Genomic DNA, 26,147 nt, shown 5'->3' with positions numbered 1-26,147 from the left:
GCTGCTGCTCCTGGTGCCACACCAGAACTCCGGTTCTATGTGGGTTACCGGGGTCTCAATGCGGTCACTAAGACTGATGATACCCTATCCCCCGAGCTAATGAACTTGTTGATTGGTTGAGATCTGCCAAATACCTTAGCACCTTTGAATTGACGCCTGGGAATTGCCTTAATTGAGGGGTCCAAGGAGAGGACAGCATTTTCTAAACCAGATGGGTGCTACTAGTTTGAAGTGATGCCCTTTGGGATGAAAACTGCCCCGGCCACCTTTCAGAGGTTGTTCAACCAGGTGTTGGCTGGACTAGATGATTTCAGTGCAGCATACCTGTACGACATTGCTGTGTTCAGTTGTACTTGGGAGGAACACTTACAGCACTTCTGTAAAGTGTTGGAGCCCTGCAAAAGGCAGGTCTCACTATTAAGGCTAGTAAGTGCCAAATAGGGCAGGGTTCTGTGGTATTCTTGGATCTTGAGCTATAGTTACCTTAGGATGCAAGTTATGGTTACTTAAAAGAACTCTAACTATAACTGCTGAATTTCTATGGTTTTGGACGAGTTACTTCAGATCCCAACTATAATGTCCTTGAAACTTTTTTTCTTCAGTGAATATATACATATATATGTGTATTTCACTGAGAAAAGTAAAGGCTACAGGGTGTTATAGTTAAGTTTAGATTTTACACACAAATCCATAGAAATTCCATAGTTATAGTAACCTGAGCTAAATATAGCTTACACCCCCGCAATGATCTCACATATTACCCATGACATGGTCAGTAACATCACTGATGACATCTCAAATGAAATCACTGATGACATCATCCACCAGAGTAAACTTCAATATACTTCAGAAAATACCACTTATTTTTTTTACAAATAACAAGAAGATAAAGGTGAGAGACTTACAGCACAGAGCTCACTGTAACTTTATCTACTACTACAGTCACTTATGACATAATATACATTTCTCAGCAGATAGTCCTGTATTTCTAAACCACTATTGTGAACACTAGTGACCAAACTAAAATGTCTATCTCTATAGAATAGCTGTGAAAAAGTCATCCTTTTGGCCCTGATCACCCCCACACGCTTTGACTGATACTGGGGGCTACTGATGCTGACTGTGCCCCGGGCACTGCTAGCCAGTCCCAGGGCTAGTGCTCTGTTTAAAATTGTATATGCAAAAACATTATAATTATATTTGGCTCTGACAACCTACCTATGAGTCCCTGATGTACTTAGGGCATATATGTTTAGGGAGCCCAGGGTAGTTAAGGGAACCCATGGGTGCACTGCTGTGGGGTCTGGTGTCATTTTAAAGGCAAGCCTACATTGCTGGCTGCTTTTAAAATACAATGAACCCCACATTTGAATTAAAAGTACTTTCAAAGGCTTCATCTACCTTATTTTTATATATAAATCACCCCTAATGTCTGCCTCAGCCCCCCCCAGAGTTGGGTGCAATGTAAATATAAGCAGGGACTTTATAAAATATGATTTATGGACCCTGGAGAGGGAAAAACAGCCATATTTGTTTTTCCCTTTTGTAGTATATTTGATCCATAGGCTAATATTGGGATTCTTTATTTAAACATAATAAAGTCTATTTTCCGCTAAAAAAGAGCTAAATATGTCATGTTTGATATCAAATGGAAAGTAAGAATAAATCCAACAACTTGACAATGTTGGATTTATTAGAACTAGTACTGAGAAAGAGTTTTAGAACTCTTTCTGAAAGTTACCAAAATCAGCCCTGTAGTGCCCTTTTCTTATTGGTCAGTCTCTGGCAGCCTTTACAAAGCTACCTTAATGAGGTGTGAAGTGGCCTGGGCTAAGAAAAAGGAAACATCTGGTGAGAGGAGAACTGCTGCAGCAGATGGCAGAGCTGAGAGGGGGTAGAGTGACCAAACTGGTTTTCAAAGGAGGGAAAGCCACCTGGGATAGAAACCAGACCTCCCCCAGCTAAAAGGGAGCCCCAGTAATAAGATTAGGTGAGGGGCTGAAAGGGGTACATTAAGGAAACTTAGCCACACCAGTGGGTGGGCTCACCCACACGTAACCTCCAAGAGAGAGATTGTCTCTATCTTGGATTTTTGTAAAATTGTTTTTATTCATATTTCAGTTCAAGAAAATAAACTTGCCCATGTACATAAGACTTCAGGTGTCACACCATACAGAGTACCATTCTCCCTGTCCCTCCTATTCCAAAGCAAGGTTAACAAATATCAGAGAGAAACACATGCTTAAGACAAATCCTTTCACCCCAAAATAGTGGACCCAGCCATCCGCCTCCGGCAGTTGAACAAACAAATTACAAAACCCTTCCCACAAAACAAGTGTCCAATCCCTTTGATTGTCAGATTCAAATTTAAAGGCCATGGAACTGAGAGCCCCCTCCCTGAGCCCGAAGGAACAGTCCTAATCCCGCTCAACCACCCTCTGCACTTAGCTCCTATATATGGAAAATATGCAGCCCTCAAAAGGCGGGGACTACATGCTGTAAGGGGAAGGCCCCGTGAGAGAAACCTGACCAAGGGGTCCCAAATAAATTCAAACCCAATGTGCGAGCCATCCATTTTGTCAATCAGACGCTTCATGGCAAGGCCCCGCCATAACCTCGAGAACCACAGGGCCACTGGAATGCTGGTTTCTCTGATTTCTTTATACCACACTTCACAGGAAGTGGTCACCCCAGAGGGTGGCACCCTGCACCCCATTGGCCAGGGGTGCCCCCCTACTTGCCAACCCAGGAACAAGGAAAAATATGGCAGAGCAGCCCAGCAATTTAGGTCCCTGCTGGAAGAAAAGACTAGAGAAGAAGGACTGCCCTGCTAAGCCACTTTTTGGTCTGCACCCACAAGGATTGCACCAGCTTCATACTCTGGGATTCACCAAAAGAGGGACTTCACCTTGCTTCAACAGCACCAGGAACAGACTCCCTGTATGCAACAGATACAAAGAGCTAACCAGAGCCCCCTGTATCAAGTCCTGCAAGAAGAGCCTATCTGACCAGTTTCCAGAGGCCATTTGAGGATTCTGACCAGGCATTCTGGGAACTGTAGGCCCAACTTCTAAGGAGCAACTCAGAGCTTCTGGAACCTTGCATCAAGTTTGTGGACACATCAAGGACCCAAAAAGGACTTTTAGAAGAAGGTCCAAAAATTTGGAGAAGTTTGAAGCAACTTTGTGAAGTCAAACCAGCGATGTCGAACTGCGACCTGGCCTGAATTTTAGGTCCGTCCTGCTGAAGTTCTGGCGCTTTCCTCTGTCAATGAGACTTCCAGCAGTTGCTCGGGACCTCACTCTGAGCCAAACTGACAACATTGCATTGCAAGCCGGCTTGAAGAGAAGGCCTCAATTGAAAATGACAGAAAAAGCTCCAAAAAAGACTAGGGGGCATATTTACAAGGTAATGGCGCATCAACTTTGATGTGTCAGTTTCCTTGAGTCGCCCTGTGCCAACCTAATGACACCATGGTAGTGCTGCATTTATAATAGAGTGCACTATGGAGCATGTTAGGACAATAGCGCCAGAATTTTTGACGCTATTGTGGTGCTTTGCTGGACTAGTGCAAAGCATGGTGAAGCCCATAGGCTAATACACTAGCATCAATTTAACACCTGCCCTGAGCAGGCATTAAAAAATGATGTTAGAATGGTGCTGTGAAAGCTTGTAAATGTTATTGCACCATTGTTTTGGGGCTCCAAGTGGGGGAACGCTGCCTTTGCATACATTATACCTGGTGCAAGTATAATGTGGCTCAAGGGGTTACAAAGTGGCACAATGCTTGCCTTGTGCCACTTTGTAAATATGGTGCACGGTGGGGGATTGGTTAGTGCCACCTTAGCATATGAAAAATGACACTAAGGGGACGCTAGGTGTTTGTAAATATGCTCCTAAGTCTGAAGATAAAATTTTGACAGAGGCCTACTGCTATCCAACATGGGCTCCATCGCATTCAGCCTCAAAATTTGACTTTGTCTTGGTGAATCATAACTAGATGTCCGCAAATGATGCTTTTTGCTTTTAGGCACTAGAAAGCATCTGTTTACATTTAATCTTTAACTCCTTCACTGCCAGACCTTTTCCCCTCAGGTGTTGAGCCTTTTTTGGCTATTTGGGGCAGTTCCTGCTTAGGTCCTCATAACTTTTTGTCCACATAAGCTACTCAGGTCAAATTTGCATCCTTTTTTCCAACATTCTAGGGATTCTAGAGGTACCCAGAGTTTGTGAGTTCCTCTAGAGGAGGCCAAGAAATTAGCCAAAATACAGATATTTTGTTTTAATAGGAAAAAAGGCCTGCAGAAGAAAGTTTGTGCTTTTTTCCCTGAAAATAGCATCAACAAACGGTTTATGGTGCTAGAATCACCATCTCTGCAGCTTTCAGGAACAGGAAGACTCAGAAAACCCAATTTTTCAACACAGTTTTGGCATTGTACTGGGACAAACTTTTTTACTATTTACTATTACTATTACTTTTACTATTTACTATTTTTATGTGCTTTGAGCCTCCTTCAAGTTAGTGACAGAAATGGGTGTAAAACCAAACCTGGATCCTGGACAGCTAAACATTTATGAAAAGTCAACAAAAGTCTGAATTCAGCAAGGGGTCATTTGTGTAGATCCTTCAAGGATTTTCTACAGCTAAAATAAAAAAAAATATTTAAATTGAGGTACAAAAGAGCCATTTCTGTCCATATTTTCTTCAATAACTTTTTCCAGATATGGCGGAATTTTAAAAGCAACATATCGTTACGTCTGCTCGACTCTTCTTGTTGCGGGGATATATACAGCAATTCATTTGGTGAAATTTAAAGAGTGAAAAATAGGTATCAAGGAAACCTTTGTATTTCCAAAATGGACACAAAATAAGGTGTTGAGAAGCAGTGGTTATTTGCACATCTCTGAATTCCGGGGTCCCCATACTAGCATGTGAATTACAGGGCATTTCTCAATAGATGTCTTTTTTACACTATCTTACATTTGGGAGAAACAAAAATGTAGGGAAAGACAAGGGTCAATAACACTTCTTCTATTCTGTGTTCTCCCAAGTCTCCCGATGAAAATGGTACCTCACTTGTGTGGGTAGGCCTAATGCCAGTGACAGGAAACAAAACATGGATACATCACATTTTGACAATGAAATCTGACATGTTTTTTGGAAAGTGTCTAGCTGTGGTTTTTGCCTCTAGCTCAGCCGGCATCTAGGGAAACCTATTAATCCTGCACATTTTTTAAAACTAGACACCTAGGGGAATCCAGGATGGGGTGACTTGTGAGGCTTTCACCAGGTTCCATCACCCAGAATCATTTGCAAACCTCAAAATTTGGCAAAAAAACACTTTTTCCTCACATTTCAGTGATAGAAATTTCTGAAATCTGAGAGGAGCCACACATTTCCTTCCACCTGGAATTTCCCCAAATCTCCTGATAAAAATGGTACCTCACTTGTGTGGGTAGGCCTAGTGCCTGCAACAGGAAATGCCCCCAAAACCCTACGTGGACACATCAAAATTATCAAATTGAAAACTACCTGTTTTTGCAGGGGGGCACCTGCGTTTTTCGACCTGGGCTCAGCAGTCATCTAGGAAAACCAACCAAATCAAGACATTTCTGAAAATGAGATAAAAGAGATACAGGAGCACTGCCGGAGGGTAGGTCCAACAGCTCGGACCGCGTGCTACATTATAGCAATAACATCAGTCCTAGGCGTGTGCTTTCCCAAGGAGCCATATCTCGCAATTGGGGATGGGCGACCTGCATTTTTTATTTTGACCAGAGACACAGTTTGCTGAAAGTAAGTGACTGTTCCTTAGTTCATAGACTAGGGTGATTTATTAGTATTTACATTTTTGGTTATAGGAGAAGTTGCATTTTGGTCCTGATGAACCATCAATGGATCCGGTTGGACCACGAGACGCAAAACATGTTGACCCTTGATTAGAGGTTCTATGATATTTTCTGACCTCTCATTGTTGCTGAAAGTAACTGAGCATGACCACTCATACCTTACTTTCATTTGTTTTTAATCTTGGCCTATATCTCATACTAGCTGAATAAACAGGTGATGTTATTTGAGGTTTAGAGACAATTTTAGCTATTTACTTCTCTCCTGATTATTTAGTGCCTGCAGATAAGTATTGGCCACAAGATAGCCATTTACGGTAGTCACTAGATAAGCACTCTGGCAAAGAGCCCCCCTCTGGTGAGCCCGTCAGACAGTGCAGCGCCGGTCTGACGAGGAGCATTCCCAATGATGAAGCAAGACATCCACTGGGATGTGTGAGGGCTCTTGCTCCTAAAGAGTCAGGTTTTCCTGCTTTTCTATCTTGGAACAGTGTACTCTATTGGTCTTTTATTTCTAAAAATGAGACACCCAAGGGAGTCTAGGAAGGTCTGACTTGCATGGATCCCCCAGTGTTTTCTTACCCAGAATTCTCAGCAACCCCTAATTTAGCTAACAAATCAAATTTTTCCCACATTTCTATGTGGGATCACTGCACCGGCACAAATTTCCTACCACCCAATGTTCCCCTCAGTCTCCTGATAAAGATGATACCTCACTTGTGTAGGTGGGCCAAGTGCCTGTGACAGGGAAGAGCCAAAAACATATCAAAATTGAGGGGGAACCAAAGGAGGTCCAAAAGGGCAGTTTGAAAAAAAATAAACGTTTTTAGGCTGAATTGTTATCGGTATAGATGCGACAATGCTGGGTAGTAGGAATTTTGTGGATTCCTGCGGATTCCGGAGTGTTCCATCACAAAAATGTGGGAAAAATGTGTGATTTCAAGCAAAGTTGGAGGTTTGCAGGGCATTATGGGTAAGAAAATGCCTAAGGGGTTGCTCCCCATCAGTAAAAAATAAAAAAATAAAAATCCCTGGTGCCTAGTGGTTTCTGCCTCCCTTGGGTGCAGATCCGACTAAACAAAATAGACCAATCTGCCCCAAGGGGGGGCAGAAATGGCCTAAAATGAATTTGCCCCCCCCAGGGGAGTGACCCTCGCATAAGGGGTCACTCCCCTTCCATGAAATTGGCGTTAAAAAAAATCCCTGGTGTCCAGTGATTTCTGACTCCCTTGCGGGCAGATTGGCCTAATAAAAATAGCCAATCTGCCCCCCTTGGAGGCAGAAATGGCCTAAAATAAATGTGCCCCCCAGTGGAGAGACCCTTTCCTAAGGGGTCACTCCCCTCTGGTAATAAAAAATAAAAAAAAAGTATCCCTGGTTTTTAGTGTTTTCTGCCCCCCTTTGGGGCAGATCGGCCTAATTGAAATAGGCCTATTGGGGGCAGAAATGGCATAACAAAATGTTGTCCCCCTGGGGAGCGACCCTTGCCTAAGGAGTCGCTCCCCTCATGACAACAAACAAAAAAAAATCCCTGGTGTCTAGTGGTTTCTGCCCCCCTTGAGGGTCGATTGGCCTAATAAAAATAGGCCAATCTGCCCCCAAGAGGGGCAGAAATGGCCTAAAAACAATTTGCCCCCAGGGAAGCAACCCTTGCATAAGGGGTCACTCCCCATGTGTAAAAAATAACAAAATAAAATGATCCCTGGTGTCTAGTGGCTTCTGCCCTCCCTGGTGGAAGATCGGCCTCATTTGCCCCAAAGGGGGCAAAAATGGCCTTATAAAAAATTGCATTCCTTGGGGAGCGACCTTTGCCAAAGGGGTCGCTCCCCTCATGCCAATTTCATAAAATAAATAAAATCCATGGTGTCTAATGGAATTCCTGCAGCCTAATCGCTATGCAATTGGGCTGCAGGAATGCTCACAGAGACATGAAAAGGAAAGGAAAAGCCTTTCCTTTCCTTTTCATGCCTCCCTAACCTCCCCTGCCCCATTACCAAGGCGAAACTAATCTGTCTCTCCTCGGTCGTGCTGGTAGCTGATCTTCCAGCGTGATGGAGGCGACCTCTGCTGAGGTCAGTGCACAATTGCGATTTCCCTGCCATCCCTGACCCAGAGAGGGGGGTGGGAGGCCCACGGGGGGAGCACACTCCCCCCTCTCGTGGGCCAGGTGCAGGACGAGCTGGTCTCACCCTCGGCGCAGCAGCGCTGCAGCCGAGGGTGAGATCAGCTCGTCCTTGGCACCAAAAAGGTTAAAACTTCTCTGGTTGCTTACATTTAATGCTTGTTCTTTTGGTATCATTTTAAATTGGTGTTGGACTTTCATTGTATGTTGTTTTTTACTTATTTACTGTTTTGTTGATAATAATTGCTCTACACACCTGTCTCCGGGCTGGTGACCTGTCTCCTTAGTTAAATCTAACTGTTTGTGGGCCAAGCTACCAAGGGTTGAACAAGAATTAACTTACTGAGACCTTGACTTGACCCACCTGACCTTACTAATAATTCACTTTCTTACAATACTCTATTGCAAAGTAACACAACTCTGTTCGTATACCTGTAAAGTGGTTTTGGTGCAAATGTCAGATTTACAAAAAAAATAGTGGTAGACAAACAGTAAAGAGGTGTAGGAAAGTGGAGTCTTATAAGGTGTAGGGGTTAAAGCCCTCTAAGTCCTCACAATGTAATACTCTCACAATACCCCATAGTTGGTCCTTGGATGCACATTAACAAATCCCTAGCTCGGTCCTGGTAGTGTGACAAAGAACAGTCAGGCTTTACTTAGAGGAGCATGTGTTAAGCATTTCACAGCACAAACATGAACAATAAGTAACTGATATGACTCAAAAGAAATCTGAAACAAATTTATAAAAGTAGAACTTATTTTTATCTTTCTTTAGATACCAAAACAAACAGAATTCAATCAGTATAACCGGAGTTCTAGATTTTAGAATCAATATTAAATTACAGCAGAACTGGCATTTAAATGTTAAATTGAAGTCTATGGGAGAAATATCACTGGGTGCAAAAATGCATTTAGAAATCAAGCTGCGTGGAACCCTTATAGGGTTAAGGTTGTGCAGTCTCTGGGAAAAGATCACAACTTTCAGTGCAGTTTACCTGGGCTGAGGTGTTCGGGTGCATAGTTGTCCTGGCTGTCCGTGATACTGAAAGGGACTTTCATTGAAGTCAATGGGAGGGAGCAACTGGTGACAAACAAACTTTTGGAGGTCAAGATGCATGGAACCATTGAAAGGGTTAAGGTTGTGCGGGTCCTGGGACTACCCACAGCAATCATTTAATTTCTAACTAGTCCTTGGGGCCTGGGTGCCTAGTTGTCCTGGCAGTCCGTGGTGCAGTACAAGACGTGCGCTGATGCTGATTTTACCATGCACATGGTGCTGCAACATAGGGAATGCAAAAAATAGCTGTGGGGTACTTGCTGATGTCAGTCACAAGTGCTGAGCAGTGCTCTCCTGCTGAAGCATTGCGTTAAGGGGTCAGATACCGGGCTGGTGACCAACAAGCTTTGGTAGCAGTAAGCACAGAAACATGCTTTGGAGACATCTGGAGGTCCACGAAGTATAATAGAAGCCCGTAACTTTGGGAAAGGTCAGACTATGACTCCCACAATGAACTTCACCAACTGGATCCAGTCAATCCCTCGGTGGGCCAGATTGCCAATTATACTTTGGTTCAAGAGCGTCTTTTTACCTGCAGTTTTCAGGGGATTAGTGCCACTAGTCCAAGAGAGGCTGAGGTGCTTCCAGCTTCCACAGAGGTCCCTCTGGTCAGGAGTTACAAGTTTCAGCTAAGGATAAGAGACGTTCATGCAGTTCCCAGTCTGTTTCCCCAGGGGAAGAATATTCCACTTTTGACTTGGTGCAGTAGGCACAGAGTCCGGCTGTCAGTGATGCAGCACTCCTCTTTCTTCTTCTTTGAAGTTAGTCCAACAAATCTGAGGTTCTGCTGTCAAGGGTGTACCTTAAATCCTGGATTTAGGGGAGTTAGGAGTGTGGAGGCTTGTGACCAGTGGGCAGCTCCCTCCTACAGCTAATCCACCCCTGAGGTGACCATATACAGTGGAACAGGTCACATTTAGCTACCCAGAACCCTCTGTTCTGCCACTCCTAAGATGGCAGAAATTTTGTGCACAGACTGGGCTGCGAACCCTAGAGGTGTGGTCAGCCTACTGGGGATGTGCACAGTCCTGCATACCTAATTTCCTGCCTGCCCATGGGAAAATGTGGCTGGGAGCAGGGGACGGTCTGTTTCGTCACTGGGAAACAGCACGGATGGCTATCAAGGGTGATGAAGCCTTTGAAGCTCACCCCTGATGGCTCTATTCACTCGCCCATCTCGGGCTGGAGGTGTGACCGTCTTCCTGCCTCAGCCTTTGTTCCTGACCTCTGGGAGCATCCACACTGCCTGGCAGGAGGTCAGTAACCTGTCTCGGTGGCAGAAAGCATAGGAAGAGTATGGGCTGACCTACCAAAGCACAAAGAAGGGTGTCAAACGCATGTGTAACTTCTAGTGTGCCACCTGGGAACATGCCAACCATCCAGCAACACCAGATTCATGTTGGGGGAGAGAAAGCAAGTTGTTTGACACCAAACTTGACATATTTAGGCAGTAGCATATTGGGGCTAGCAACGTGGGTCTGCCTGGGCTTTAATCCCATGTAATTTTATGGACCTGTCTGCACTTATAGTGTATCTTAATTGGAAGGATACTATAGCAACATATGAGTGCATGCTTCTATGCCTGCACCTTAAAAATGATGCACTCTGCATCCTGGACTGGAGAGGCCTTTGACATATATGTAAGGCAGTGCATGGGACTGTGCCACTCATGGTGAGGGCACGGTTGAACGTGAGCAGTTTGCACTTCTCTGGCAGTCTGCAATAGCAGGCCTGCCATCATCAATTTGTGTGGTCACCTAGGGTGGCACAAACTTGTGCTGTAGCCCTGGGGACACCTCTACCACCTATGCCCTGAGTACCGTGGGTACCAATTACTAGGGGATCACAAGGGGGTAACGGTTTGACAATCAGGGAATCACCCTGTTGACAAATAATTTAGGGAAAGAACACATACACTGGGGCCTGCTTAGCAGGTCCCAGTGCTCTATCGTTGTCTAAAACCAGCATGTAGGGATCCAAATGAGGCAAAAAAGTGGTGGGCATCTATAAAGAGCCGAGTTTTCTTATGGGCAACTATATACATATATAGATGGATAGATAGATATATGGATATATATATATATATATATATATATATATATATAGATTGATATATATAAAGAGATACATATGTTTATATATATATAGAGAGAGAGATAGATAGATAGATAGATAGATAGATAGATAGATAGATAGATAGATAGATAGAGAGATAGCTAGATAGATAGATAGATATTTATAGAGATAAACTATTTTCACGCCATCAGAAAAATGATCACTCAGATGGGAACGAAAAAAGGGTTTTATTTAAAAAAAGAACGTGTTTCGGCCGACTAAGCAGCCTTGATCACATGATATATATATATATATATGTATAGAGAGAGAGAGAGAAAGAGAGAGAGAGAGATAAAGATGTATATATAGAGAGAGAGTGAGATATAGACATAATGATATATTCCATAGAGTGAGCACTTTTTGGTTTGCTAATAACTTTGGCTTCATTTGATGAATCTTCATGGAACTTCCCCCCCAAAAAAGTTCTTCCAGCTTAGCTGCTTCCTGGAAAGTTGTGTGGTTATCCTTCAAGCAGGAGCTGGGAAAAAAGGGAGGTCCCAAAACAGAAAATCCCCATGCATTTTTCATGAAAAACTGCTTAACGGAATTACACCAAATTTGGCTGGAAGCTAGATCTTTATCTGTAGATTGTGAGTTTGTGATTTGGTGTAAATTTGTTCAATACCTTTGATAAATTAAGGCTAAAAAATAATTGTATATTTGGACGGCTAAGCTCACAAGAGTTCTGTGGGTGTTCTGCAGAAACACACATTTAAAAATAGAGCACTGTGATTGGCTGAGAGGCCCATTTTTTCAGATAATATTTACATTCTTAAAGGAGCAAGAGGCTCTTGTGAGTCTTGCAAAGCAATGCTCTGATGGAATGGCTATTGGAATATTAGAAATGAAATTGCAGCCATTACTGTTTACTGTGAAAAATTTGCAGTGTTATGGAAATGGAATAACACCCTACTCTACCGAACAATTATCTTCATGCAAGGTCAAAGTGGAGAGGGCAGTGTCTCCTTACAGTCTAAACATGGAGATTGTAAGAGATAAGTATTGCAATGAAGGAAAGATAAATTCTTCCTATAAAGTATTTTTGCAATCTTGCAAGAGTGTTATGCGGCCATACTAAAAAGAAGGGGTAGCAAAAATCTTGGGCATATAAATTACACCTATTACAGTATGGTATGTTAAGTGAAAATGAAAAATTCCATTATAAAAGTACGATCTCACGAAAGGCTCACAAGTGTAAAATTCCAAACACTGCCCCCTAGGAGGTTACGCATAGCTCTTGTAAGAGGTTTGCAAGAGTTAAGCAAGCTATGTATGAGAACAACATGGGTCTCGCGAGTGTCTAATGACAGTCATGTTAAAGAAAAAAGGGGTAAATAGTACAAATAACATAAATAATGAAAGTATAGGGTAGATCTGAAAATGCTTTCTCAAGTAACAACTCTCAACAAGTGCATTTTTTGTGTTTTTCAAACATTTTTATTTTTTTGTATTTATTTCTAAAAGGGTTAGAATAAAAAAAGAAACTGGGAGAAAAAAAAAGCATCTCCTTCAAAACAAAGAGGAGAAGATTGTAGGAAAAAAATGATTGAAAGAACTCTTGTGTAGGTGGGCATTCATTATTCCGGACAAGCCTGCCTCACACTCCCTGGCATGTCTCAGAAGAAAAAATATTCTCCTTGCATAAACAGCAAAAAATGGCTTTGATCAGATATCCTGGGTTGCTATCTGTTTGCGTAGTGAGCACTTGGGCAGGCACACTGTCACCAGGATGGAAAGATGTACATGCTCCTGAGGAGTTATCCGGGTCTCAAGCACAGGCTAACTCAGCCTAAGCAAGGTCTTCAGGTTGACTAGGTCTCCATTGTCACCTCATCCCAGTGGTACTCAAGGACTGTTGCTTGCTCTGGCTGCCCCTGAACTCTTCTTGGCATATGTTACAAATTACATATTTGATAGACATTTTCTTCCCAGCAAGTTTCATCTGAAAAAATTGCCAGACCAAGGACTCCTGGGGTGGCTGAGGCAGCTGACATGCAGGAAAAGGAGTAGGGTTCTCATCTGAATCAAATGATGACAGTAAAGTCAGAAAGGTGATCAAAAAGGTGTATTCAGAGATTTCCTTCCTCTCCTGGACATCTCACGAGAGGGCCACAAGATCATAAAATATGGAGAACTTTCTGATTATCTCAAAGGCAACAATACACAACTGTTTTTGGACTTTAAACAAAACTACTTATGTCTTACTTTCTTCAAAATGATGAAAATACACTTATGAATTCAATTCCAACTGTAAGATCTTGTGAGTGGATCTCAAGAGCTGGAAAGAAACTGCAGCCCCTTCTTAGTGCACGTAGGAGATTGTGTGTTCAGCTCCCACACTCATCTTGCGAGCTGTAAGTTTGTAAACAAAAGAATTAATACAATATACAAACTGTACTGACTTTATTATCAATCATTAGCAATCAGTAATAACTGAACAGGTGAAAAAGAAGTCTGTACAACAGATTAGAATAAAAAAATTATAACTCTCACAAGAGCGATCACACACCTTAAAAACAGATACATAATGAAAATACACAGCTTACAGTATAGGAAAAACTTCTTATCTCTCTTTGAAATATACTTATGAAGTTTTTGTAAAGATACATACGAAGGCTATGACAACTATGCTGGCAAAATGTGTGAGATAAAAAAACTAAAGAAGTTTAACATTCTCTACGCAAACATTGTTTGAGTACTTAGGCCCTCATTACAACTCTGGCGGTCGGTAATAAAGCAATGGTAATACCGGCAACAGGCTGGCGGTAAATACCATCAAATTATGACCATGGAGGAAACAGCTCAAACAGACAGCCACTTTACCACACCGACAGCCAGGGAGGAATCAATAGGAACCACAGCAGTAGCCACCTACAGCCAGGTGGAAGACAGTGTTCCGCCCACCGTATTAAGACACCGGAAACCGCCACCATATCCGGGGTGGTACCAACGACATCAAAAGCCTGGCGGAAACACTGCACAGAAAGGAAACGACTCACCTGTAGAGACGCAGGGAAGAACCACGCCACCATGGAGCCCGAGCTGCACATATTCCCAATGCTGTTCTACGTCCTGCCCCACCACGAACACCAACAACGGCGAATACGACCATGGTGAGTACAGCCATCTAGTATACAGGGTAGGGGGGAGGAAAAAGAGAGTGACACACACACGCAACACTCAACACCCCCACCCCCTACAGCATACACAAGCAGATGAAGTAACATAACATATTGACCCAGTACCCCTCAGGAATAATGCAAGGACAACACCAATGGATCAAACTGAGTGTAATAAGATAAATATAGTACTAATATGTACATCAACATCAATAAGTATATATATATGTACAAATGAAGGGCACTGCCCAGTCCTCAATGTTCCTGGGCCATAGGGCCACATTACAAAGTCCAGGGCCCCACTTGACTCCTGCAACAACACGGAGAGAACACTGCAGGGGCATCAGTTTGAAAATAGGCAGGCACCTCAGGGGGACAGGGAAGGGGGGCACCTCAGCCAGCAGATGGAACAACACCACTGGTCCTGGAGAGAGAAACATGCCCTGTGCGCTGTCCTGGGGAGTGCAAGGCCACAGTTTCTCAAGTGGGTGACTGACCCACTGGCTCTGGAGGGGGCAAAATGCCCATTACTCTGTCCTGGGAGTGCAAGACCACAGTCTCTCAAGTGGGTGACTTGCCCACTGGCCCTGAAGGGGGCATTGCGCCCTTTACTCTGTCCTGGAAAGTACAAGGCCACAGTTTCTCAAGTGGGAGACTTGCCCACTGACTCTGGACAGGGCATGGTGCCCTGTGATCTTCATCCTGGGGAGGATGGGGTGAGTGGATTGCTTCTCCACTGGTTCTGGAGGGGGCATCATGCCCTGTGATCTTCATCCTGGGGAAGATGGGGTGAGTGGATGGCTTCTCCACTGGTTCTGGAGGGGGTATCGTGCCCTGTGATGCAGATCTTGGGGAGTGCAAAGTCACAGTCTCTCAGCGGGGTGTCATACCCACAGGATTTGCAGGGGACAGGCCCACAACAGCCCATGGATGCAGGACTATACACTGTCAGCCAGCGGTGATGGCTGTTCAGTGGTGATAGTGGTGGCGGTGCTGCTGCTGCTGGTAGTGGTGGTGGGAGGCTACAGCCCATTGCCTGCAGCCTCAGACAGCTGCCCAGTGGTGCTGCTGCTGGTGGTGGTGGTGCTGGTGGCTGTGCTGCTGGCGGAGCTGGTGGTGTTGGTGAGGGGGAGGCTCCAGCCCATCTCCTGCAGCCTCAAATGGCTGCCAATTGGTGCTGCTGGTGGTGGTGGTGCTGCTGGCGGTGCTGCTGGCGGAGCTGTTGGTGGTGGTGGGGGGAGGCTCCAGCCCATCCCCTGCAGCCTCGGACCATGGTTGGTGGTGTAGGCTCAGATTGAGTCCTAGCACCGAGCCCCTTGTCCTTTCTGCCTGCTGGTGCAGGCCCCTTGCCCTTCCTGGCAGCAGCTGGGGATGGCTCCTTGCTCATTTTGGCAGCAGCTGGGGATTGCTCTTTTCCCTTCCTTTCAGCAGCTGGGGATTGCTCCTTGCCCTTGCTTTCAGTAGCTGAGGGTGGCACCTTGCCCTTCCTGTCAGCAGATGGGGTTGGCACCTTGCCGTTGCAGCAGCTAGGGGTGGCTCCTTGCCCATCCTTGCAGCAGCTGGCTCCTTGCCCTTCCTGGCAGCACTTGGGACAGGCACCCTTTCCGTGTGGCTGCCTGGTACCCGGGATTCTTTCCCACCATGAGGTGCTGTGGACACTACTGGGCCCGTGGACTGAGTGGCTGAGGTGCTTGCCTGGGTTTTAACTACCCTAGCCTGACGTGAAGGATGGGGAGAGGTAGGGAAGAGGTCAACGACAGAGAGGAAAAGCTTCTTAGGGACATTGGAGAAGGAAGAGGGAGAAGGTTTGGGAGTGGAGGATGAGGGAGTGGTTATAGGAGGTGCCTGTCTGCTGTGTTTGGGTTCACGTGCATGGGCTGGACGCTGATGTGAGGTGGATGGGTGTCTGAGTGCTTACGTTTGTGTATAATTTCTTCTAAGACATAATGTATGACATCACTGATAACATCTCAAATGGCCTTATTAGTCACCAAGGACACCATTCCTTAGGGCTGTTTTTTTAGTTAAAGAGGAGGGAAGCCACACAATCCCCCTCTCCTTTATAAATGCAGCCATGTAGGGTGGGCTCCCGGGAAATTTCACCTAATAAGTGCATCCCAGCCATCATTTTGTTTTTTCTTCAATCCTGCAGGAGTCCTGTTATAACTGGGGTTTCTAGTTGGCACCTACGCCAGGCAGAACCCACCCCCTATAGTCAAGGCAGGGGAGTTACACGTCCAAGATAACCGATGCTCACCACCTTGGTAGCTTGGCGCGAGCAGTCAGGCCTAACCCGGAGGCAATGTGTAAAGCGTTTGCACAACAAACACAACACCCGTGACACAATATGTACACCACAAAGTAAACACAACACTGAGCTATGTAAAAATAAACTGTATTGCACAAAACATAATTAGACCAAACATTACACATCAGTAATACCCTGCTACCTTAGCAGTTGTCAGAATGTTAAATAAGTTACTAATACTCTGCAAGAATAAGCAGTTGTCACAATGGAACACGTAAGTACTCAGGATTCTACAACATAAACAGTAGTCAGGAATTACAATAAAGAAATATATATACTTGTCATGAACACCTCATAAATATCCATAAAAGGAACATTAGGGACCCTATGGCAAGTCAGGAAAAACATATGTCAATAATGCACATAGCAGGAACATTGCAGAATCCCTTTAACTCTTCTAGAGTGTACAACCACAACTCATCCATGTCAAAGGTAGACTCCATTTTGTTAAGAGCACAACACTTGCGTAAAACAACAAGAGTCCAAAGTGCAGGTATACAACACAGGAGTAAAAATAAAAATGACTAGTTTGAGAGAACAGGAGAATAATTTAAAAAAAGGAGAATTAGAACATGTAATTGTCTAAGTGCAATTAGCGGTGCAAAAATTAGTCACAATGGTACTGTGCACGCGCAAGTCCTATCCTCTGGACCTGGCCCTTTTACAGGGTCATTTCCCAGACTTTTTGCCTTTTGACTCCTTATTTTTCTGACCTTTGTTGGCTGACGTTATGACTCTGAGCACTTTTTCATTGCTAATCAGTGCTAAAGTGCATGTGCTCTTCCTTGTAAAATTGGTATTATTGGCTTATACCTAATTGGCATATTTAATTTACCTTTAAGTCCCTTGTAAAGTGATATTCCTATACCCAGGGCCTGTAAATTAAATGCTACTAGTGGGCCTGCAGCGCTGTTTGCGCCACCCACTAAAGTAGCCTTTCAAACCTATCTCAGGCCTGCTAGTGCAGTGTCTGTGTGCGTAGTTTTCTGCCATAGGGACCTGGCATCTAAAGTTACTTGCCAGGCCCAGAACTCCCCTTTTACTACATGTAAGTCACCACTAAGGTACGCCCTAGCTAGCCCTATGGGCAGGGTGCCATGTATGTAGGAGGCAGGACATGTGCCAGGTTGTGTGGCCTGTCCTGGTAGTGACAAATAGCCTAACTTGGTGTAAAATGCCCTACCTTATGTGTAAGGGGTATTGTCTGATTTATGAGAAGCACCCTGGAATACTGACCCACATGCCCACTCTCCAGATTCTGCAACACCACTGCAGACTTCATTGCACCCCTAGCCCTAGACTTCAAGGACTGCACCTTTCTCGGCGACATCAACTTCTGCATTGATGGCCCAATGACAAGAACACCGCACATATCCTCGACAGTATAAGCATCCTCGGATGGACCCAGATCATCCATGACCCTACGCACACCGCTGGATACACACTTGACCCTATCTTCACCTCCAGCAACCGCCCCAAACACAGCCATGTCACCGAACTCACATAGACCGATCACCCGTGTCCACATTTGCATCTCTGACCCCTTTGCCATAATCTCTAAGATGACCAGGGCTCCACACTAACTATGAGAAAGTGCCTCTTTTGACATGGTTAGCCCCCCCACTTTTTTCCTGGAAAATGATGTGGTTTTGAACTGTATGTGCCTGGGCCCCTCCCAAACAGATTCCCAGGGCCAGATCTCTTGCCCCAAAGCTGTACTGTGATTGGCACTTCAGCGCCCCTTGTAAGACCCTTGTAAATGCCATCCCTCGTACCTAGGGCATGGATACTGAAGAGAGCCCCCCCCCCGGGCTGCGGCACCAATTGTGTCACTCTAAGGCCCACACCAGCCTCATGCAAACTACCATTGCAAGTTTCATGACAAGGTGTTCCCTAAATTACAAACTCAACATGCACTCACCGTGGGTGCGGTGTCCACTAACACTGCATGACATATAGATAGGTAACCCATCTAGCAGCCCTAAGGCAGGGTACACTATAATACGTGTGAGGGCATATGTATATGAGCAGATATGCCCCTAATGTGTCTTTGCTAATTATTAAACATAGTAATTGTACAGGGAAGCCATAGTAAATGCATGTGCTGGACAGTTGTCACTACGAGTTCCCCAGCTATATGATGGTCTCTTTGAATCCTGGGTTGTTTGGTATCAAACAACTCAGAATAATATATCCACGATGATGACAGTGTGAGATTTATTATAAATTGCACCCAGAGGGCACTTTAGAGGTGCCTCCTACAAAACAGCCCTGGCATGGTGGCTGAATGGTCTTAGCCAGCCTGCCACCACCAGACAGAATTCTGGACTCTGTGGTGAGAGCCTTTGCTCTCAGGAGCCAGAAGACAAAGCCTTTCCTTGGCTGAGGTGTCACACCTCCTCCCCCAGGCAGTCACCCTGCTCCATCGGTCAGCTTCAAAGGCCTTGCCGCCTTTGAAATCTGACCCCAGCCACTGCTGCTAGCCCATTCTACCCCTACTTTAGGCAGGAAAACTGGTGGGAAACTTAGAAAGAATAGTAGGAGTGGCCACACTCAGCCTAGCACTATCCTTCAGATGTAGCAGGTGAGGTGGCCACACTTTTTAATTTTCCTCCTTCTTGGATAGTAGGAAAAATAGCCAATTAGGGTCAGGGTTGTGCCCCCTTCTCACAGAAAGTGGTCACTTAGTGGGTGTAGCCATCCAAAGGTAGTTAGCCCATTGGCTACTACCAGGCACTCCCCCTAACACTCTCTAAATAGAGTATTTCGGGGGCATCCCCTGACCAAAAACTCAGATTCAATGGACACAAGAAGACCAGGAAAAAGAAGATCCAACGTACGAGAACTGAAGCCCTGCTGTACTAAGAAAAAGGCACCAAACCCCTGCCTGCTATTCCAAGGACTCGACAATCATTGTTATGATGTTGCCTGGAAACCTGAAGGACTCCACAAAAGCCCTGAGCACCTCCAGCCTTCTGAAAATTGGCAATAACCTCCCTCAGAGTAAAGGTATCACTCTCCTGCACCCTGCAGGCAAGGAACCAATGAAGTCAAGTTTACTGACCTGCTCCTGACCACCAACTCCGATGAAGCAGCCGAGCCAAAAATGGTACAACAGCTCCAGAGAACCTGACTGCCGCTCTAACAAGTTTGGTGGAACTAAGACCAGGGCTGTGGCATACCAGTACCTGGTGTACCTTACCCTCACTGGCAGACACCCAGAATCAGAGTCCATTCCAGACTCTGGAAAGACCAGGTTGAAGCACCAGTCAAGGGTCTTTAGGCCACCTGAGATCCACACCCTTGAGTGGCCCAGCTGACCTGCAATCTGCCCTCAATGCTGCCTCCCAATGACCACTCTGACCCCAAGATGGATGACGTCTGGCTGATGTATTTACGCTGCATACAGCTGTCCTGGCCCCTGCACCAACGTACTAGCTGTGCTCACATGGTCCCTAAGCCCTTCAAGGAGACCCTTGGGACTTTCCTTTAAGTCTCTCTGAGCATTGTTTACAAGTGGCTCCTTCTCCTTTGTGCACCAGCTCCACGATCTTCAGCTGCTGCTCCCACTCGAACCGGGATCCTCTCGAACTTCCCCTGCTGGACCACTGAACCTGCCCACAACCTCGTCCTAAAAATAGAAGGTGACACTTGTGAGACCATTGTCTGGTTTTATACGCTTTTTTCTATGTTCTCCCTTTGATTACTATGGTGATAAATTACGCATAAAAACAGTGCATTTTCTGAACTTTAAAAATTCATAACTAAAAAGATGTTAACTGTATAACGAAGATCTTGGTGTTAACAATTTCATAAAAATCTATATTATTTTTGTAAATTTGTCCTGAATTCTTCTTCTGAGTGTGTGTCTTCATTTATTGATACTGTGAGCACAAGAAACGCTTAGCACAACTCCTGGATTAGCCTAACTGCTCGCCCACACTACCAGAAAAATACACATTAGGTGATCTATTTTTACCTCTGGATACCAGGGTGGAGTTGCTTAGTCTCTTTGCACAATGCACGTCATTTTCATACACCATATAGAGAGCCAGCCATTTGGTGGCTCAGCGGTAGTATCAAAGAATTTGCATTTGCTGACACTACTTTGTTTATAAGCGATCACATGAATAACTCTAAAAATTGTCTTTAGCATATTTGCATTTTTCATTTGGACTATTTTTCAAAATTTCTAAAATTAATTACTAGGGCCCTTTGGCCATATGTATGAACACATTTTCCCATATACACAGAATGGGCAAAACTGCTTGCTACATCTGGCCCCTGGTTAGGTCCCAGAAATAGTAATCACATTTTTTAAAAGACTTTGCATTAGTTAGGACATAAAAAAGGTTTTTACCAGGTGTTAAAAAGGTCCTAATTTTAGTAATCTAAAATTTCTGATATAGAGAACCAGGATCAGGAGCTTCACTTGACCCCTTACATGGAGTATAACTATACCCAGCTAAGGGCTTTCAGTTAAGCATACCAGATTTCCACTGGTTCTCATGCTACCACAGGAAAACTTAGAAGGCTGGTGGCAGCATATAAGAAAGAAAATCCAAAGGAAGAAATACATTCTACGGAGCACCCAGGAAACTTAAATGAAATTGAGGATGAGGTGAGATCCTCTGTCTCAGAAGTAAGACCCCCTTTAGAGGAGGATTTGGCTCTAGAAAAAATGACCAAAAGGTTTGCTCTAGAGGCCCAACTTTTGAAATACAAATTAAAAGAAGAGAGTTGGTCTTAGGACCCATCTCTGGTGGCAGCTTACAAGAAACCAGAGAGAAAGAAAAAATATTTTAACCTAAAATTCTCCAAAGGAGTAGCCCCCCTTACACAGAAGGTGATGATATCAACAAATGTTTTTCTGCCTATGAGAGAGCCTGTATAGCCAGGGAAGTAGACAGGAAACATTGGGGCTCTCTATTTTGGAAACTGTTCTCAGGGCCCAGGACCCTGGGGAGGTACAACTTCGGGACCAGGAACTCACTCCAGTAGAGTCCAGCAAGGCTCAGGCAGGCACATTTTCAGGTCCAGCATGCCCAATGCAGTAGGTCAGTTGGGCAGTTGGAGAGAGGCCTCTGAAGCACTTTGTGTCTCTGTAGATCAGACAAGAGGTCAGTCATCAGACCCTTGGGGTAATTTAGGTTAGCCTGGAATGAAGGGAGAAGTGTGGTCTTCCTTCTGTGTGCTTTGTTGAGCAAGGCAGTCCTTCTGTAATGTCCACAGGTCCTGGAGAGTACTGAAGAGTGGATCAGGGGGTTCAATAATTGTATCTGTTGCCAGCCTTTGAAGTGGGGAAATGCCCTATGCTACTCCCATATCTGCTTCTGGAACATTCCTCTCTTTGAGTGTCAAGGCTTCAAGAAGTCTGGGGTGACAAATGACTAGTGTCAGGTTCATTTGTTTGTGTTGAAGACAAGCTCTTTGAAGTGTGAGGGGGCAGGGAACAGCTCTTCCCTGAGCCCATCCTGCCTTCACCCACTCCTCTTTCTGTCACTGTCTAGAAGGAATACATAAACCCGTACCGCAGAGACATTTACAGTCATGTGATCAAGGACACTGACAGAAGGCATGTTAGGACAAGAAAATACCAACTTTCTAAAAGTGGCATTTTCAGAATTGTGACCTAAAATCTTGCTTTACCATTAAAGAGGATTTTAAATTACTAAAATAACTAAACATTTGAGTGTAAAAAGTATATCTCTATCTTCTCCCAATCAAATGCTACAACTTTTTTTTAATTGTAATAAGGTAACCCAATGTTACTCAATGGGAGGTATGGTAGTTACAACAAGGAAAATGACTTTGGGAGTTTTTCATTGCTAAAACATGTAAAACTTAAACCAGCATGTCCTGCTTTTTAAGTGCAATGCACCCTGCCCTATGAACCGCGAGGGACTACCTTAGAGGTGACATATGTATTAAAAAGGAAGATTTAGGCCTTTTAAGGTTTATTTCTAACAGGTCAAAATGGCAGTGTAAAACTGCACTATAGGCTGCATTGGCAGTGCTGTAACATGTTTTAAAATGTGACTTTAGAGGGTGGCACAGTGAGTGCTGCAGGCCCACTAGCAGCATTTACAGTACCTGGGTACATGTGGTACTTTTTATTAAGGAGGTATAAGTAAATTAAATGTGACAATCAATTGTAGACCAATTTTACAATGTTTAAAGGAGAGAGCACATGCGATTTAGCATTGGTAAAATGCCCAGAGTACTCAAGCCAACAAAAACAAATCTAACAGAACAAGGGGAGTGAAGGCAAAAGGTTTGAGGAAAAACCACACAACGGATGTTAGATATAACAGTTCATTCCTACAGCATTCAATGCATTAGGAGACAGTAATTTATAATAGGTTGATATCTCACAGTTTATGCTGCTTGGAGTGTTAATCCTCTGGGTGTATAAGCAATGTTAAGAGAACACATGCATTTTGCTTTCAGGTGACCCACACCACAAAGTGGTCCATCTTATCTCCCTCCTTGTGTTTTTTGCCTGCATTTGCCCTGCAGTCAAACAATCTTAATTGTTCTAACTGGGGACTGTAATCTGATCTCACATATAGAGGCATTCTCTTGCATCTGTTTCTATTACCACTTTTATTTCAAGTGTTCTCAGCTTGTTTTCCACTCGAGTGATTTCCCTATTAACCATAGATTTCACTCCAAATTAAGTTTTAATGCACGTTTCATGATGCAAGGTATTTTTTTAGGTCTTCTACTCACTTAGCACATTGCTGGTTAAATTTCTTGAAGGTAAAGGACACAAATACCTTGGTGGAGCAGGGGCGCTACATCCCCCAGTTTTCTTTGGGCTCCTGGAGGCTGCCCTTGTTTCCACAGCCCCTGCTTAACAGAGTTATATAATTAATTTGACTTTTCCATAGCATACCTTGGTGGAGGAGGAGTACTGCATCTCCCAGTATGCTTTGGGCCCCTGGAGGTGGCCCTTGTTTCGACAACACCTGCAGCAGTTTAACAGCGCTATTTAGTGCACTTGACCTTCCCCTGGTGCGGGACATGCATACCTTGGTGCAGGAGGGAGACTACAAACATCTCCCAGTTTGCTTTGGGCCCCTGGAGTATGCCTCTGTTTCCTCAGCACCTGCAGCAGCTGAACATTGCTATATAGTGCACTTTACTTTCCTATGGCACGGGATGCGCACACCTTGGTGGAGAAGGGGGACTACATCTCTCAGTTTGCTTTTTGCACCTGGAGGTGGCCCTAGTTTCCATAGCACCTGCAGCAGCTTAACAGCACTATATAGCGCCCTTGACTTTCCTGCAGTGCAGAATGCCCGTGGGCAACACCCGGGCCAAGGGCAGGCCTGTCCTCTGTACATCAGTATCAGGAAGTGGAAGGGCAGGGCCACCCCCCTTGGTTGTGATCTTGAAATCTTGTTCCTGCTCTTCTGGCACCCCCAAGGTATTGTAGTATTGTTTGTTTTATACTACCATATGGTGCTTAAATAATGGGGAAACGAAAGACCCAAAACAGCCCTGCCGTGTTGGCAGTTCTAGAAGTCCAAAAATCTCTAAACAGTCAACCCATGCAGCTGTGAACTGTGTGACAAATGAGATAGAAACATTGATCTACGAAGTCGAGACAATCATGAAGAACAAAGATGCGGATGATGGAAAGAGACAAAAAAAAAGTGATGGGCCCTGGTCTCTTTAAAACAAAAGATAGAACACAGAAAAAGCTGACTACACTCATTACAGATTCACTTAAAGTTTTGTAACAACGTTTGGAGACAATCACAAGGTCTAAATATAAATCTGTATTGGTTTGATCAGAAGCTGCTCATGTACACAATGACATAGAATGTTCTAACAGGTTTTCAGTGTTACAGGAACCACAATCTGAGATCCCCTCCTCACAGGCTGATGCAGCAACTTGGTGGTAAATCCTTCTTTTCCAGCATCCACCACTTTCACCGAAGCTATCGATTTAATTATTAGTCTTTTAGGCAATGTGGCAACTTTAGAGGGAATTATGTCTGATGTACTTAAGACCCTCAAAGGTCTATCGGGGTCTTTGCCCCCCCCCCTCCTGCATGGTTGTGCGAGGGCTCTCTGACAGTGCAATCATCACAAGGCCATCAGGCCCCTGAGGACCTGCATACAGCCTCAGTAGCGCTTGCTCCTCTCCGTACAGGATTTGCTCAAGATACACATGGAAAATATTGTGAATATGCAGGGAGTCATCCAACTTCAAACCCTGTTTTTCACATCCCTCCAGCTGTCAGGTTGGAGGCAGTTCATGTAGAATTGGTTGTTTCCATTCATCGATCCATCTGCAATGCAACAAGGGGAGTATGGAGGAACAGTTTATCAGCCCACGTTGATGCCATTAACCCTAGATTTTTACAAAGGTTCTTGAGGACACCAAACAGCTATAAAGTATACATGACAAAACTTCCAAAGCTACCTCCTGGTTTGCATGACAGCAGCGACTCACTGAAAAACAAGGGTCTGCACTGGATCAGACATGTTAGGCAATATTATTTGATTGTATATTCTGACATTACTTATGTTAAAAAAACAAGTGATGGACGGAATGCTGAACAATGTCAAACATTCACCCCCAGTACAGAGATCTGGACCTAAATCCATTGTTTTTTTGCTGCCCATGCCATTCCAATTTGGACCCAGCCATATGCAAATCAGTCTTGACCCTGTTCCCCATGGGAACAGTCCAGCCCGAACTGCCAGGCCAGGTCTTCCCTGGACTGGAAACAAGCATCCTGGGACTGGTTTTGGGGTTTCACCCCTCATCAGCCAGGCTTGCTTGAATCCAGTGGCATGGGCAGCACGGGACCCACATCTGGGCAAACCCTTCCCACCTAGGGCAACAATTGCAAAAAGAACAAGTGTTGGACGGAATGCTGAACAATGTCAAACATTCACCCCCAGTACAGAGATCTGGGCCTAAATCCATCGTTTTTTTGCTGCCCATGCCATTCCAGTTTGGACCCAGCCATATGCAAATCAGTCTTGACCCTGTTCCCCATGGGAACAGTCCAGCCCGAACTGCCAGGACAGGTCTTCCCTGGACTGGAAACAAGCATTCTGGGACAAGTTTCGGGGTTTCACCTCTCATCAAGCAGGCTAGCTTGAATCCAGTGGCATGGGAAGCACGGGACCCACGTCTGGGCATACCCTTCCCACTTAGGGCAACAATTGCAAAAAGAACAAGTGATGGACGGAATGCTGAACAATGTCAAACATTTACCCCCAGTACAGAGATCTGGGCCTAAATCCATTGTTTTTTTGCTGCCCATGGCATTCCAGTTTGGACCCAGCTATATGCAAATCAGTCTTGACCCTGTTCCCCATTGGAACAGTCCAGCCCGAACTGCCAGGCCAGGTCTTCCCTGGACTGGAAACAAGCATCCTGGGACCGGTTTCGGGGTTTCACCCCTCATCAGCCAGGCTAACTTGAATCCAGTGGCATGGGAAGCACGGGACCCACATCTGGGCATACCCTTCCCACTTAGGGCAACAATTACAAAAAGAACAAGTGATGGACGGAATGCTGAACAATGTCAAACACTCACCCCCAGTGCAGAG

This window comes from Pleurodeles waltl, chromosome 4_1 (genome assembly GCF_031143425.1).
Source record: "Pleurodeles waltl isolate 20211129_DDA chromosome 4_1, aPleWal1.hap1.20221129, whole genome shotgun sequence".
In the NCBI taxonomy this organism is placed as follows: Eukaryota; Metazoa; Chordata; class Amphibia; order Caudata; family Salamandridae; genus Pleurodeles; species Pleurodeles waltl.
This window is presented reverse-complemented; position numbering follows the sequence as displayed.